The following is a 15,278-nucleotide window of genomic DNA, read 5'->3' as shown; positions in this document are numbered from 1 at the left end:
ATTTCTTTTAAACAATGTTATCAGTTGGGATTTGTCTAGTTTCTCCCTAATTAGAAAGGGTTTTGAGGTTTATAGTGGGAAGACCACAGAGGTAAATTTCCATTTTGAGTAAATTATATCAAGTGTACATATTATCTACATGGCTTATCACTGTTGTTATCCTTGATTACCTGGTTAAGGCAATAGTTATGTTTTCCCACTCTAAATATTCTCTTTCTTCCCCATTTTATATATTGGGCATTTTAGAAGAAAGTAACTTTGTGTAACCCACATCAAAGGAGAGGGGTGCTTTGCTTCCTGTCCTGAAGAATGGAGTATCCAGGGAGGAGGGATCCAAGATGGCCAAATCGGAAGAGCTCTGGAGAGCAGTTCCCAGCGAGAACAATGCAGAGGGTGGGCAAACACCACATTTCCAAACGAGTTATTACTGCCTGCAGACCAGGAGATTCCCAGGGTGAAAAGCACCACGAGTTTCCAGCACAGCTGCTTCAGCTGGCACAGCGGTTCCACACAAAAACTCACACAAATCTGGATGGCCATTTCAACTGGCGCCTGGAATGCCTGGGAGACAGAGCCACCCATTCAACTGAAGAAAACAGGGCTGAAACAGGGAGCCTGGTGATTTGGCTCAGCAGGTCCCACCCCCACAAAGACCAGCAATCTGAAATGCTCTGGATTGAGAGTTTCACAGCAAGCGCAGGTGGACCTGAGACAGTCCAGCTCTGTTGGGGCAAGGGCGTCCACCATGACAGAGGCAGTCCGCCATTGCCGAGGCAGTTCTAACTATACCTCTATAAACAAAACCGCAGGGAAGTTCACACAGCAGCTGGGCAGAGCCCACGGCAGCTCAGCAATGCCTCTGCTGGCAGACTGTGACTAGGCTGCCTCCTCACTAGGCAGGGCATTCCTGAAAAAAGGCAGCAGCATGACAGAAACCTATAAATAAAGCCCCACCTTCCTGGGACAGAGCGCCTGGGAATGTTTTAATCTTTAATCTTAAAACATTTGGTGATTTTTTGCAATCTTTTTCATTATTGATTTACGATTTAATTGTGGTTGGCAATACACTTTGTATAATTTGTGAAATAAGAAACAAATGTCGGCTTAGGTTAGGTGAGACTTATTTGAAAGAATCACTGCAATGGGGGAAAAGGCCTATTGCAAAGGGGACGTGGGAAGGTGCAGGTGCAGACTATGAGGTCTTCAAGTCTCAAAGGTTAAGCATAAAAGGTGGTTGTGAGTCCCACTGAAGCAGACTTAAACATACCTGCCCAGCAGCTCTGAACAGAACAATGGAACTCACAGCTCAGCACTTGAGCTCCTATAAGGGACAGACTGTCACCTCAAGCAGCTCCCTGGTAATAGCCTTACCAATTTTATTAATCTTTTAATTATTTTCATTGATTTCTGCTCTTTTTTAAAAACTTCTTTTAATCTGCTTTCTTAAGACTTAAATTACTAATTTTTTTCCTCTTTGTCTCTAGTTTGGTACAGTTAAGCTTGGATTATTGATTTAACATCTTTCCTTTTTTCAATTATGTGTATTTAGCACCAGAGATTTTACTCTAAACACTGCTTTCTCTGCACAGCACATATTTTGATATGGTGTCATTTCATCTCTTTTAACACAAAGTATGTTTTAAATTTCACTTGAGACTTCTTTGATTTATGTGTTATTTAGAATTATGATGTTTAATCTTAAAACATTTGGTGATTTTTTGGAATCTTTTTTGTTATTGATTTATGATTTAATTGTGGTTGGCAATACACTTTGTATAATTTGTGAAATAAGAAACAAATGTGGGCTTAGGTTAGGTGAGACTTATTTGAAAGAATCATTGCAATGGGGGAAAAGGCCTATTGCAAAGGGGAAGTGGGAAGATGCAGGTGCAGACTATGAGGTCTTCAAGTCTCAAAGGTTAAGCACAAAAAGGATGTTTCTGTGTAAGAAGCAGTAAAGGAGGCTAGAAAGGACTTCCTGTGAGGAGGGGGTATGAGCTACAGTGGAGAGATCAGACGATAGTAAATGTTTTATCTTGACTTCAGTCTGTACTCAGGAAAGGCCACTAAAGATGCCTTGCAGGCTGGCTCAGTAGAGAATGAGTCACATTTCAGGGGCCTGGCAGATTAAGCAAAACTCAAACAAGTTTTGGTAAGCATGCGTTTTGTTCTGATTGATCAATGAAACAGTTCAGCTAACAATTTTTGAGGTGAAGATAGAAATCTGGAGGATTTTGTCTTGCCTTTTCATATGTAAACAAGGGAACATCCGTAAGTTTTACCCACATGAGTTGAGGAAAGGTGTTTCTTTGCAGTAATTCATTACCATTGACAACAAATGGTAGAGGTAGGAGAATATTTATTGACTGTCAGGTCACTGTTTTCTAACTTTTACCCACATGAGTTGAGGAAAGGTGTTTCTTTGCAGTAATTCGTCACCATTGACAACAAATGGTAGAGGTAGGAGAATATTTATTGACTGTCAGGTCACTGTTTTCTAGTAGCACTGGACTCTGGTAAAACTTACCATTGTCAACTTCTATTATTTTTAATTTGTTCAAGTTGTGTCTTGTAACCCAGAATGTGGTTTATCTTGAAAAATATTCCATATAAACTTGAGAATATACTTTCAGTTGCTGTTGGATGGAATGTGGAATAATTTTTTAGATTAATCTGATTGATAGCACAGTTCAAGCCAACTAAGTCCTTACTGGTTCACAGATCTGTCAGTTACATAGAGGGGTTTTCAACTGTAGCAGTAAATTTGTCTATTTCTCCTTTCAGTACTGTCAATTATTGCTCTCATGTATTTGATCGTCTTATGAGCATACAATTTAAGAATTGTTCTGTCTTCCTGGAGAGTTGACTTCTATGGTATTATTGTTGTTCCTCTCTTGTCATTGATAATTCTCCTTATACTGGAGTCTGTTAATATAGCTGTTCCAGCTTTCTTTTGATTATCGTTAGCATCATGTATCTTTGCAGGAAAACCTGTGCTGCTTTGTCATCTTTCCTATTGAGTACCATCGTATATGACAGGCGTATAAGAAACCCAGGGCTTCCTTCTGGATGGCGGAGCAGGTAGACCTTCCCAGGAAAAATATTCCACGGCCTATGTTCTGGCTTTTGTTGAAGCAACTGATGGCATAGTAAATGAAAACTAGGTAGAGCAATTTAGCCAAGAAGCTCAGCTTACAGAAGCCCGCTGTTTCTATGGCTTCCAAATTGCTATGGGAAACCCTCCATTCTGAAGTATATAGTCTCCTTATTGACATATTAAAGATTCCAAAGAAAGGGAATTTCTCTTTGTCCAGTGGAAGGCATCTTCTGTTTTTGTGGTTCTTTTACATCAATATTCTGGCTCAAGAAATGGGGACTGAAGTCTGGCCTCCCATTTTTCAACAAACTTATGAACAGAGGTGAGGGTTTACACTGTTAACTATTCTTATCTGATGTTCAAACACCTGGTACACAGACCATGGGAGCAGAGAGAAAAATAAATAATTACCAATGCCATCAGGATAGAACAGCAGTTCCTCACTGAGATCTGTTCTGTGAAGCTCATTGGGATGAACTGCAACTTAATGAAGCAATGCGTTGAGTTTGTGGCAGACAAACATGCTGGAGCTGGGCTTCAGCAAAGTTTTCAGAGTAGAAAATTCATTTGACTTTATGGAGAATATTTAACTGGAAGAAAAGACTAACTTCTCTGAGAAGAGGAGAGTAGACAAGTACCTGAAGATGGGAGTGATTTTGAGTCCCACAGAGAAACTTTGTACCTTGAACTTGAAAGCTGACTTCTAAATGAACTGAAGATGTGTTCTCCTTTTGCTCATTGTTTTCCTTCTCATCAAAAACAAAACAAAACAAAACAGCTAGTGTATCAATGAGCTACACCATAAATTGTGCATAATGTTTATTGAAAGCATCTTTAAAACTGTGTAGTTACCTCATAGTCAATCCTATTTATTTATAATGCTAGTTATATCACCTAGAAGGGAAGAATATTTAACATAAAAGCTACTTGGATTCTTATGAAGGAGCTTGTCTGGGTTTGTTTTCTGCCAGCAGGCTGGCTGGCTATGTCTTTCCATAGCCATGACAGTGGCAGTCTTGGCTTTAAAGTGAGGGGTGACCCCTAGTGAGGCTGGACCAGTAGGACTGAACATTCACATACTAGCACAGGCAAAGGAAGGATGTAGCTTCACTGCTTCAAAGCAGATTTTAAAATGTATTTAATGAACTTGTATCTAAAACTGGCACTTTACAAACAGAAACATTGTTTGTACTGTCAAGGTAATAGCCTGATTTATTTGGTTTCTACACCAAATACAGAGTATTCTGTTGACCACTAATGGGAGCCAGTTCAAAATTTACTAAGTGACTAAAGTTACATGTAACTTCTAAGTTTTATTTTCTTTAATGAATTGAAATACTTTTTAATCAATGTTAAAGTCAGTCCTGTGTATACCTAGATATTAGTCTTGTACTACATAAAGGACAGGTTGTATTTTTTAACCTGTAGCCTGGGTAGAGTGTCATAGGATTCCTACTCCCATCTGAGGTAGAGTGTTGTGGGATAAGAGATGAAAGGGAATCTTTCAGGGCAAGGAGCTTCTAACTTAAATTTAGGCATGTTCTGGGCCTTAATATGTGTGAGAGGCCATATAGGCACCATTGAGTTAATTCGTTTATATTTTCTAATTTACATGTCATTTTACATGTCTAATTTACATATTTTAAATTAGACATTTTTTATTATAGATGTTCTTTTAGATTTTACCTGTATTTCATACTTTGAAATAATCACCTAATAGTGTCTTATAATTCTAGCATTTTTCTGAATCTGAGTATCATCTGGTAGAGTCTTAAACTTCAGTAGAAAACTAATGTTGTATGACTTACTAACACATTTTCCATTCAAATGTTACTTTCAGAAGGAAGTATAAATAAGAATAGATAATCTTAATTTGGCTAATTTGAATTAATCTGCCTTTATGTTTGAAAAAAAAAAACTTCGAGATATTCCAAGACTACAGAGAAAGGGGAATGCTTATACACTGTTGAAGGGAATGGAAATTAGTTCAGTCACTGTGGAAAACAGATTGAAGATTTGTGAAAAAACTTAAAACAGGGCTAACATTCCACCCAGCAATCCCATTACTGGGTTTATTTCCAAAAGAAAACAAATCACTCTACCAAATAAACACATACATTCTCATATTCATCATAGCATTATTCGTAATAGTAAAGACATGGAATCATTTTACTTGCCCATCAAAGGTGGACTGGATAAATATTGTCCATGTACACAATGGAATACTATACAGCCATAAAAAAGAACAAAACCATGCCTTTTGCAGCATCATAGATGCATCTGGAGGCCATTATCCTAAGCAAATTAACACAGGAACAGAAAACCAAATGGAACATGTTCTCACTTTATAACTGGGTGTTAAACATTGGATACTCGTGGACATAAATATTGCAATCACAAAAATTGGGAAACTCCTAGGGAAAAGGGAAGGGTTGAAGAATTAGCCATTGGGTACTATCCTCATTACCTAGGTAATGACATCATTTTTAACTCAATCCTTAGCATCACACAGTATACTCAGGTCAACTTGAACATGGACCTCCTGAATCCAAAATAAAAGATGAAGAAAAAGAAACAGGAAAAAAATTAAATCCAAAGTGAGAATTATATAACAAAGATTTGAAAGAAATGGGATATAAAATGGAGACATAATCAAGGAAATCAATAAAATCAATTGCTTGTTTTTTGAATTGTTCTGTGAAATTAATAGATCTCAAGTTAATTTGATTAAAAATAAAAGATACCTGGGACAAATCTGTACTATCAGAAATGAGAATAGGAGCATAATGTAGCAGATATTATACACATTATAAGGATAATAAGTTAATTTTATGTGTAAAGTAATGTGAATGAATTGAACAATTTCAATGGAGAAATTATTTCAGAGATAAGAATTGTCCTGGCTGGACATGGTGGCTCACGCCTGTAATCCCAGCACTTTGGGAGGCTGAGATGGGTGAATCACTTGAGGTCAAGAGATCAAGACCAGCCTGGCCAACATGGTGAAACCCCATCTCTACTAAAAATACAAAATTAGCCCGGTATAGTGGAACATGCCTGTAGTTTCAGCTACTTGGGAGGCTGAGACAGGAGAATCATTTTAACCTAGGAAGCAGAGGCTGCAGTGAGCCAAGATTGTGCCACTGCACTCTAGCCTGGGTGAGACAGAGTGAGACTCCACCTCAAACAAATACAAAGAATTGTCCAAACTGACTTCAGCTGAATTAGAAATTTGAATAGCCCTGTTTATATTAAAGGAATGTGATTTTAAATGAAAAAACCTCTCCAAAACAAAATTATATGTGTAGACACTTTCAGTGTTGATTTCTGTAAAATATGTAAGGAAGACATGTTATAAAGCTATATAAATTCTTTTAAATAAGGAGAAGAGAGGACAAATTCCATAACCATTGGATGAGGCCAACATTTACTGGATTCCAAAATCAAAGAAAGATATTAGAAAGAAAGGAAAATATGTACCAGTAGGTGTCATTAACACAGACACAAAAATCACTTATAATATGTTGTCACGTTAATTTCAGCAATAAACTGGATAATGCTGATTAAGACAATTTCTTTATCACATGACTTTTTCTTTTAGTTGTGCATGATAAGATATGAAAAGAAAGATAGTAACCAAAAAAAGGACAAATTATAAGCAGAATTTAGAGACTATATGGGAAGACAAAATCATGATCTATTGTAAAGTAGAACTGTTCTAATGTCAGACTAAGTAAGTGAAAAAAGTTTAAAACATTCTTAAAGATCAAATTAAGGGTATGACTGTAAGACTTTTTAATATCTCAAAATCATTTAAGATGACGCCTGGGACTTCCCTAGCTAGATGGAAGCGATTCTAAGAACCTTAAACCATCTGACTTTCCACCACAGCAGTCAAAGTTCTGTCTTAAAAAGAATGATGTGGTTTTAGGGGTCATGCAGAAGACCAAAGTCATATTCATAAGAAAGACACAAACTTATTAAGAGAGTTTAACCAGATTGAACTGAAAGGACAGAGACTACAAAAAAAAAAAAAAAAATCCTTGAGGCCTCTATGTTCTATAGACAGCAAATAAACTTAGTGATATATACAAATGTTAATACAAACATGGATCATTTCTCATTGTATAAGAAAGTCATCTCAAAAGGTGGAATCCAGAGTAGAAAAGAATACATCATTATGAAACCTTATTCAAAGAGTAGAATTGGATTTAAGTGATAATCACTGTACTTTGAATTGGAAAACAGGTGCATACGATTGATTAGATTGCAGAATAGCTATCATTTAATGAGAACTCTGTGCTTCCTGTTCTTCCCACAATAGGAATATATATGGTGAAAATAATGGGCCTATAAGTCATGTTTTTATTTTTTAAGACTTGGGGTCAAAGGAGCCATAACCAAGGGCCTCATCGATATGTGGACTAAATGCAAATTACACAATCCTTAAGCCATGTATCACAATTGTTGAGCGTTTTGTGAGTCTTGGTAGGATTTTAATTCATTTCACATATAGCAGCAAATATTGTGACCAGAGGACAGACAGTGGTAAAGAAAATATGGCCATATCTTTTGCAGAACTCTACCAAGGGCTAGAGTCTATTTTTCCATTCTTTAACGGTTGGGACTTGTAACATGCTTTTCCCTAACAGAATGCTTTAGATGTGAATTGTGTAACTTGATTCTAAACCTCAAAAATCTTATAATTTGTACTGTCATTCTTGTTTTATTATTTCAGCTTTTATTTGACACTCATGGGGTACATGTGTAGGTTTGTTACACGGATATATTGTGTGATGCTGAGGTTTGGGATATGAATGATCCTATGACTCATAGTAAGCATAGTAACCAATAGTTTTTAATATTTGTCCTCCCATCTCCCTCCACTTCTAGTAGTCCCCAGTGTCTATGTTGCCAACTTTATGTCCAAGAATACTCAATATGTAGCACCCACTTATAAGTGAGAACATGCAGTATTTGGGTTTCTGCTTCCATATTAGTTCACTTAGAATAACGGCCTTGACCTGCATCCATGCTGCTGCAAAGGACATAATTGCATTATTTTTATGGCTACATACTATTCCATGGTGTATGTACATTTTAAAATAATTATATATATATGTATATATACACACATATCACATAGCAACAAATATTGTGACCAGAGGACAGATATATATATACGCACACACACTTAAGAAACCATATGAACATGTTAATAGATGCATAAAAATATTTACAAATTCCACAAACTTTCATACAGAAACTATCAGTGAGAAAAAAATGAAATGGACTTCCTCAACTTGAAAAAAAAAAGATTATCTGTGAAAATCCCTAAAACCAATCAATAATAAAAAAGTTGATCTTTTGTATTTTTATACATGTGTTTTGTGATTTCTGCTATGATCTTTTTCATTCATTTGCTTCCAGAGTTTAGTTGGTTCTTATTTTTCTAGTTCTTAGAAACATAGTGCTAGTTTGTTTATTGGAGATTTTTCTACATTTTTGATGTAGACATTTATTGTTCTAAACTTCCCTCTTAGACCTGCTTTTGCTGTATCCTAAGGTTTTGGTATGTAATGTATCCATTTTTATTTGTCTCTGGGAATGTTTATGTCTTTTTAAATTTCTTAATTGACCATTTGTTTTTCAGGGCACATTGTTCAATTTTCATGTATTTGCACAGTTTTCAATGTTGCTCCTGTTATTTTGATTTCTGGTTTAGTTCCATTGTGGTCAGAAAAGATACTTGATATGATTTCAACTTCTTTTGTTCTTTTATGGCCTGATATGCAGGGTATTCTGGAGAGTGTTTCATGTCCTCATGAGAAAACTGTGTATTTGGCAGCAGTTGGATGGAATGAAATGATCTGTAAATGTCTGTCTAGAGTACAGTTTAACTCCAAAGTTTATTTGTTGCTTTACTGCCTGGATGATCTGTCCAGTGTTGAAAGTGTGGTGCTGAGGTACCTACTATACTGTATTAAATTTATTCTCTTCCTTTAAGTCTATTAATATTTACTGTATATATTTAGGTGATACAGTGTTGGGTGCATACATAAATATTATACCCTCCTGCTGTGTTGACCACCTTGTCATTATGTGATGACCTTATTCATCTTTTTTTTTTTTTGCTTTACATTAGTGTAAAATATCTTTTTTCATCCTTACTCGTTTCAGTCTATGTGTGCCTTTATAGCTGAAGTCAGGTTCTTATAGTCAGCCTATGGTTGAGTCCTCTTTAAAATTCTTTCAGCCACTCAATATCTTTTAATTGGAGAATTTATTCCATTTACATAAAATGTTATTATTGATAGATAAGGATTTACTACTTGTTTTTGTAGATTCTTTTTTCTCTCAATATCTTCCTTTGTGATTAAGTGGTTTTCATTAGTAGGTGTTTTGATTTCTTGCCATTTATTTTTAGTGTATCTATTTGCTTTGTGGTTACCATTAGGCTTACACAAATATAATTATAACAAATTATTTTTAACTGGTAACAATTTACCTCTCTTTGATTGCTAAGAAAAAGAAAGAACAAAAACGAACACTACACTATAACTCCATTTCCTTCTCCCCACATTTTGACATCTCATTTTATATTTTAACTTTGCCTAATTTTACATTTTCCTACATTTTAACCAATTGTAAATGTTATTACCTTTAATAGACTTGTTTTAAATTCTTAATACTAAAGATGTAAGTGGATGTGAAAAATCGGTGTCCTCCTGCACTGCAGGTAAGGATGTAAAATGGTGCAGCCACTTAGAAAACCAGTATCTCAAATGTTTAACATAAAGTTACCATGTAAATCAGCAGTTTCATTCCTTGATTTAGTCAAGAGAAATATAAATTTGTCTACACAAAAATTTGCACACGAATGTTCATAGCAGCATAATTCGTAAGAGTCTACATATCTATCGCCAGATATATGAATAAACAAAGTATTATATAACTTTTTCAATTTAAAATTACTTGTACATAAAAAGAAATATTAAAATATATTATGACATGATGAACCTTGAACACCTGCTACAGTAAATGAAAAAGAATCCACATATTGTTTCACCTCATTTATATGAAATGTACACAATAGGCAAATCTTTAGAGTGTAAACTAGCAGTTGCCTGGGGCTGGAAAATGGTGATATGAAAATGTCTAAATATTTTCTTCACCTAAAAACAAGATTCCTAATAAATGTGGAGTCTCATTTTTGAGTGAAGAAAATGTTTAAACATTAGATTGTAGTGGCTATACTAAAAGCATTTCATTGTACACTTTAAATGAATGAATTTCATGTTACGTAAAATAAAGCTGTTAAATTTGTAAACATAGTTGAAGATAGAATTAGTGGATAGAAATTTTGGTGTTAAAAATCACTTAAGTACTTTATGATAAAATAAAAACAAAATTATGACAGAAGTTAATATATAGGAAGTACTGATTTAATAATCAAAATATATACCTAAACTTGTACAGAGTCATTGAATAAAGTAAATCAGAGAGAAAAAGGTAAGCAAAATATTGAGTGGTAAGAGTTTTCTGGAATTAAAGAATGATATAAGATTTTAGTTTGAAACTGAAAATAATCAAATTTACCTTCATATGTATCCTACTAATATCAAGAGCAAATTGTTAAAAATAACATAGAAAAATGATGGCATCTCACAAAACAATGCCCATCAAACAGAGCACTTTTCACTTTCCATTACTGCTAAATATGCCAAAAACAGTGGAATAATATCACTCTAGCAATGTCAAGAATAATATTAACTTTGAACCCCCTTCCATATAAGATAACGGTTTAGTATATTTTTATCTCTAATGTCTTCACCTATCAGCATTTGCTACATTGATGTGGGCTTTCATGTAAAAATAATTATGTGAATTATTTTTTAATTGCTGCTTAACAAATTACCCCACAACTTAGTGTCTTAAAACAATAAACATTCATGATATCACAGTTTTGTGGATCAGAAACTTTGGCAAGGCTTAGCTGAACCCTCTCGTTCAGAATCTCTTCAAGGCTGCCATCAAGTTGTTGGCTGCATATATTTCAATGATCAACTAAGGGAGAATTTGCTTCCAAGACTAATACATGGCTGCTGAAAGGAATCTGTTCTTCACTCCCTCTCTATATAGTGTGCCTGTATATATAGTAACCAAACATAACAGGCAAATTCCTCCAGAACACAAGAGTAGGAGAGCAAAAAAGAAAGCAAAATAGAAGATATAGCCTTTATTATTTAATTTAATCATTATTGTTGTCATCATCTGTTCATTACAAGTGAGTCACTAGATCCAGGCCTCATCCAAGTGTAGGAGATTACCCAAAGACCTGAATATCAAGAAAGAGACAGAGATTACTGAGAGCCATTTTAGAGGCTTCCTATTATTTGATGATTATCTTTCTCTCTCTCTCTCTCTTAACTTTTAGTCATTGTACTATAAAGAAAAAGGAGCTGATGTAATCTCTTCTTTTATGACCATGTAATTTCAAAATATCAAGAATACTAGATGATTGCCTGGAAATCATGAGAGCCCTACCAGGAGCTGTGGCTGGGCATGCTTTTTTGTATATCTGGTATAGTTTCTTCTGGCTAAATAAAATTGGGGCTAAAGTCTATTGTGTCTCCTTATTTTTATTGTGATTTGAACTGTAATCACTGCTACTAGTCAAGCAAAGCAGAATTGAGTATCAAATCAGCTTTCTTTTTATTTTTTCTTTGGCTTTTGAAATTTATTAATTATTTAATTTATCAATATGTAAATATTAATCTATTAAACATTCATAAAATGACTTCTTAAATCTTACTGAATACTAATGGAAAGTTTTAAAATTACATTCTTTTTCTTGGCAAATGTTAGTTTTTCATAAAATGAAAGGCAGGGGAATTGTCACTATTTTTGTAAAAAGAATCTCCTTCTGCCCTTGAACATGGCTTTTTGAAAAAAGAAAACAAATTAACAAATCAAAATTAACTCTAATGTTACATATTTACATCTCTATGGTGTGCACACATAAAATTTCATGAATTTTGTTAAATTTGCACACTTTCAAATAACAGTGAATATTTACATGCTTATGAAAAGATCATTATTCACACCTCTTCAGTTCTTTTGATTTTCTTTTGTGACAAACATATATATATCTATATATGCACATTGCTTCTTAACCACACCAGACTTTCAAGAGGCTTTTTTTTTTCCAGATCTTAAACTAAATCTTACCTAACACCACCCCTAGTCAGGACCTTTTTGTTTTGTTTTTTTACTGCTCTTTCCATTGTCAATGCCTTTTCTACTCATCTGTTGCTAATCACGTATCCACAGGCTTTGTGAAACTAAATGTTACGCATCATTCATATCCTAACTGATAATGACTCATAAAAATACTACTCCAACATCCTTAGATCACCATAGCTCCTTTAGTAATAAAATCTAATAACAGGTTATATTTTCTTCAGTAGTATATTTTGTAGTATAAGGCATTTAATATTAAATATTTTTTTCTAAAATTTTCTGAATTGTATCATCTACTCACTAAGCTGCAAATTTCTTGAGAACAGATAGTGTGCAACTATTTTCTAAACCACTGAAAATACAGTGTTAGATTGATGCCTAAAAAGAGTGAGTTCTCATGTGTGTTTTTGTGCCAGTACTATGCTGTTTTTCATTACTATAGCTTTGTCATATATTTTAAAATCTGGTATTGTGATGCCTCCAGCTTTATTCTTTTTGATTAAAATTGCTTTTGCTATTTTGGCTCTTTGTGATTCCAAACAAATTTTAGGACTATTTTTTCTATTTCTCTGCAGAATGACGTCGAAATTATGATAGGGATTGCTTGAATCTGTTGATTACTTTGGGTAGTATGACTATTTTTACAATTTCCTTTTAATCCATGAACATGATCAAATGTCTTTCTATTTACTTGCATCTTCCTCAACTCCTTTCATCAGTGTTTTATAGTGTTTAGGACACAGATTTTTCACCTCTTTGGTTAAATTTACTCCTTGCAGTTTTATTTTCAATGTTATTGTAAATGAAATTGTTTTCTTAATTTATTTTTCAGATAGTTTGTTGTTGCTGTATAAAACTACTGCTGGTTATTATAAGCTGATATTGTATTCTGAAACTTTACTTAATATGTTTATTAGTTCTAACCATTTTTTTGTGGAATATTTAGAATTTGACATACATAATATTGTGATCGGTAACAGAAGCAAGTTTACTTTTCCTTTCCTATTTTAATGCCTTTTTTTCCTTTTTCTTGTCTAAATACTCTGATTAGAAATTTCAGGCTGATGTTGAGCAGAAGTGATGAGAATGGGCATCCTTGTCTTATTCCTTATCTTAGAGGAAAAGCCTTCAAATTTTCATCATTCAGTATAATGTTAGCACTTGGTTTGTGATATATGGTCTTCTATACCCAACTTGGGTTCAAGAATGCTTCTTCTATACCTGATTTGTTGAGAGTTTTTATCATGAATATTGAATTTTGTCAAATACTTTTTGTGCATTTACTTCAATGATATATGGGATTTTTAAATTATTTTAATATAGTGAATCATATTTATTGATATGTGCATATTGAATGATCCTTGCATCCCAGAAATAAATCTCATTTGATCATGGTGACTGCTTCTTTTAATGTACTGTTGAACATAGATTGCTAATATTTTGTTGAGAATTTTTGCATCTATATTCATCAGGGACGTTGGCCTGTAGTTTTTCTTCCTTGTAGTGTCTTTGTCTGGCTTGGTATTAATAATAGCCTTGTAAAATAAGTTAGGAAGTATTCTCTTTATCTGATATTTGTTCAAATTTTCAGAAGGATTGATATTAATTGTTCTTTAAATGTTTTGTAGGATTCAGCTGTGAAGCTATAAAATCTTAGGCATTTTTTATAGGAAACTTTTATTTACTAATTAAATCTCCTTTCTCATTATTGTCCGGTGAGGTTTCTGATTTCTTTATAATTTAGTTTTTGTAGTTTACATGTTTCTAGAAATTTATTCATTTCTTCTAGATTTTTCAACTTTTCGGTGTATAGTAGTACTGAATCCTTCGTATTTATAGTATCAGTTGTGTATTAGTCCATTCCCCACCCTGCTAATTCCCATTACCCAAGACTGGTAATTTACAAAGAAAAGAGGTTAAATTGACTCACAGTTCTGCATAGCTAGGGGGATGCCTCAGGAAACTCACAATCATGGCTGAAGGCACCGCTTCAAAGGGTGGCAGGCAAAAGAATGAATGCCAGCGGGGGATATGCCAGACACCTATAAAACCATGAGATCTCATGAGAACTCACTCACTATCGCAGTGATGAGAACTCACTCATTATCACAAGAATAGCATGAAGGAAACTGTCCCCATGATTCGATTACCTCCCAGTGTAGTTATTCAGCGCTATAAAATGCCTTCTTAGCACTTCTTTCGCTGCATTAAGTTTTCCAATTCATTTAGCTCAAGATGTTTTAAAAAATTCTTGGCTGAATGCGGTGGCTCACACCTGTAATCCCAGCACTTTGGGAGGCCAAGGCAGGCGGATCATGAGGTCAAGAGATCGAGACCATCCTGGCCAACATGATGAAACCCCGTCTCTACTAAAAAATACAAAAATTAGCTGGGTGTGGTGGCACATGCCTGTAGTCCCAGCTGCTTGGGAGGCTGAGGCAGGAGAATTGCTTGAACCTGGGAGGTGGAGGTTGTAGTAAGCCAAGATCATGCCACTGCACTCCAGCCTAGTGCCTAGCAACAGAGCAAGACTCTGTCTCAACAACAACAAAATTCTTATTTTACTGTAAGATTTTTCAGAATCATATTTAAAATGTTCTAAATTTGTTAATTTTCCATGATTCCTCTTGTTACTCATTTATAGTTTTATACCATTCAGATTGGAAAAGGTACTTTCTATAATTTTGATTTTCTTAAACTTAAGGCTTATTTTGTGGCCTATCATATAATCTATCCTAGAGAATGTTTCTTGTGCACTTGAAAAAAATGTGTATACTTTTCTTATTTCAAGAAATATTCAGTAGATATCTGTTAGATTTATTTGGTTTAAAGCATAGTTTGAATCCAGTGTTTCTGTCATAGTTATTTGGTGTCAAATTGATGGAATTAAGGAATACCTAGAGAACTGGTAAAGATCTGTTTTGGGTATATTTTTGAG

General features: G+C 34.4%; 1 pseudogene; it reads left to right on the top strand.

The window, feature by feature from the left end:
- The first annotated feature begins 309 nt into the window (after positions 1-309).
- Positions 310-3,804, top strand: LOC110567743 (ribonucleoside-diphosphate reductase subunit M2-like; annotated as a pseudogene).
- Positions 3,805-15,278: the final 11,474 nt, after the last annotated feature.

The sequence above is a fragment of the Aotus nancymaae genome, unplaced genomic scaffold (assembly GCF_030222135.1).
Source record: "Aotus nancymaae isolate 86718 unplaced genomic scaffold, 86718_ANA_hifiasm-v0.15.2.pri h1tg000108l, whole genome shotgun sequence".
Lineage (NCBI taxonomy): Eukaryota > Metazoa > Chordata > Mammalia > Primates > Aotidae > Aotus > Aotus nancymaae.
The sequence above is the reverse complement of the archived record's forward strand: the minus strand, read 5'-3'. Positions and strand labels throughout refer to the sequence as shown.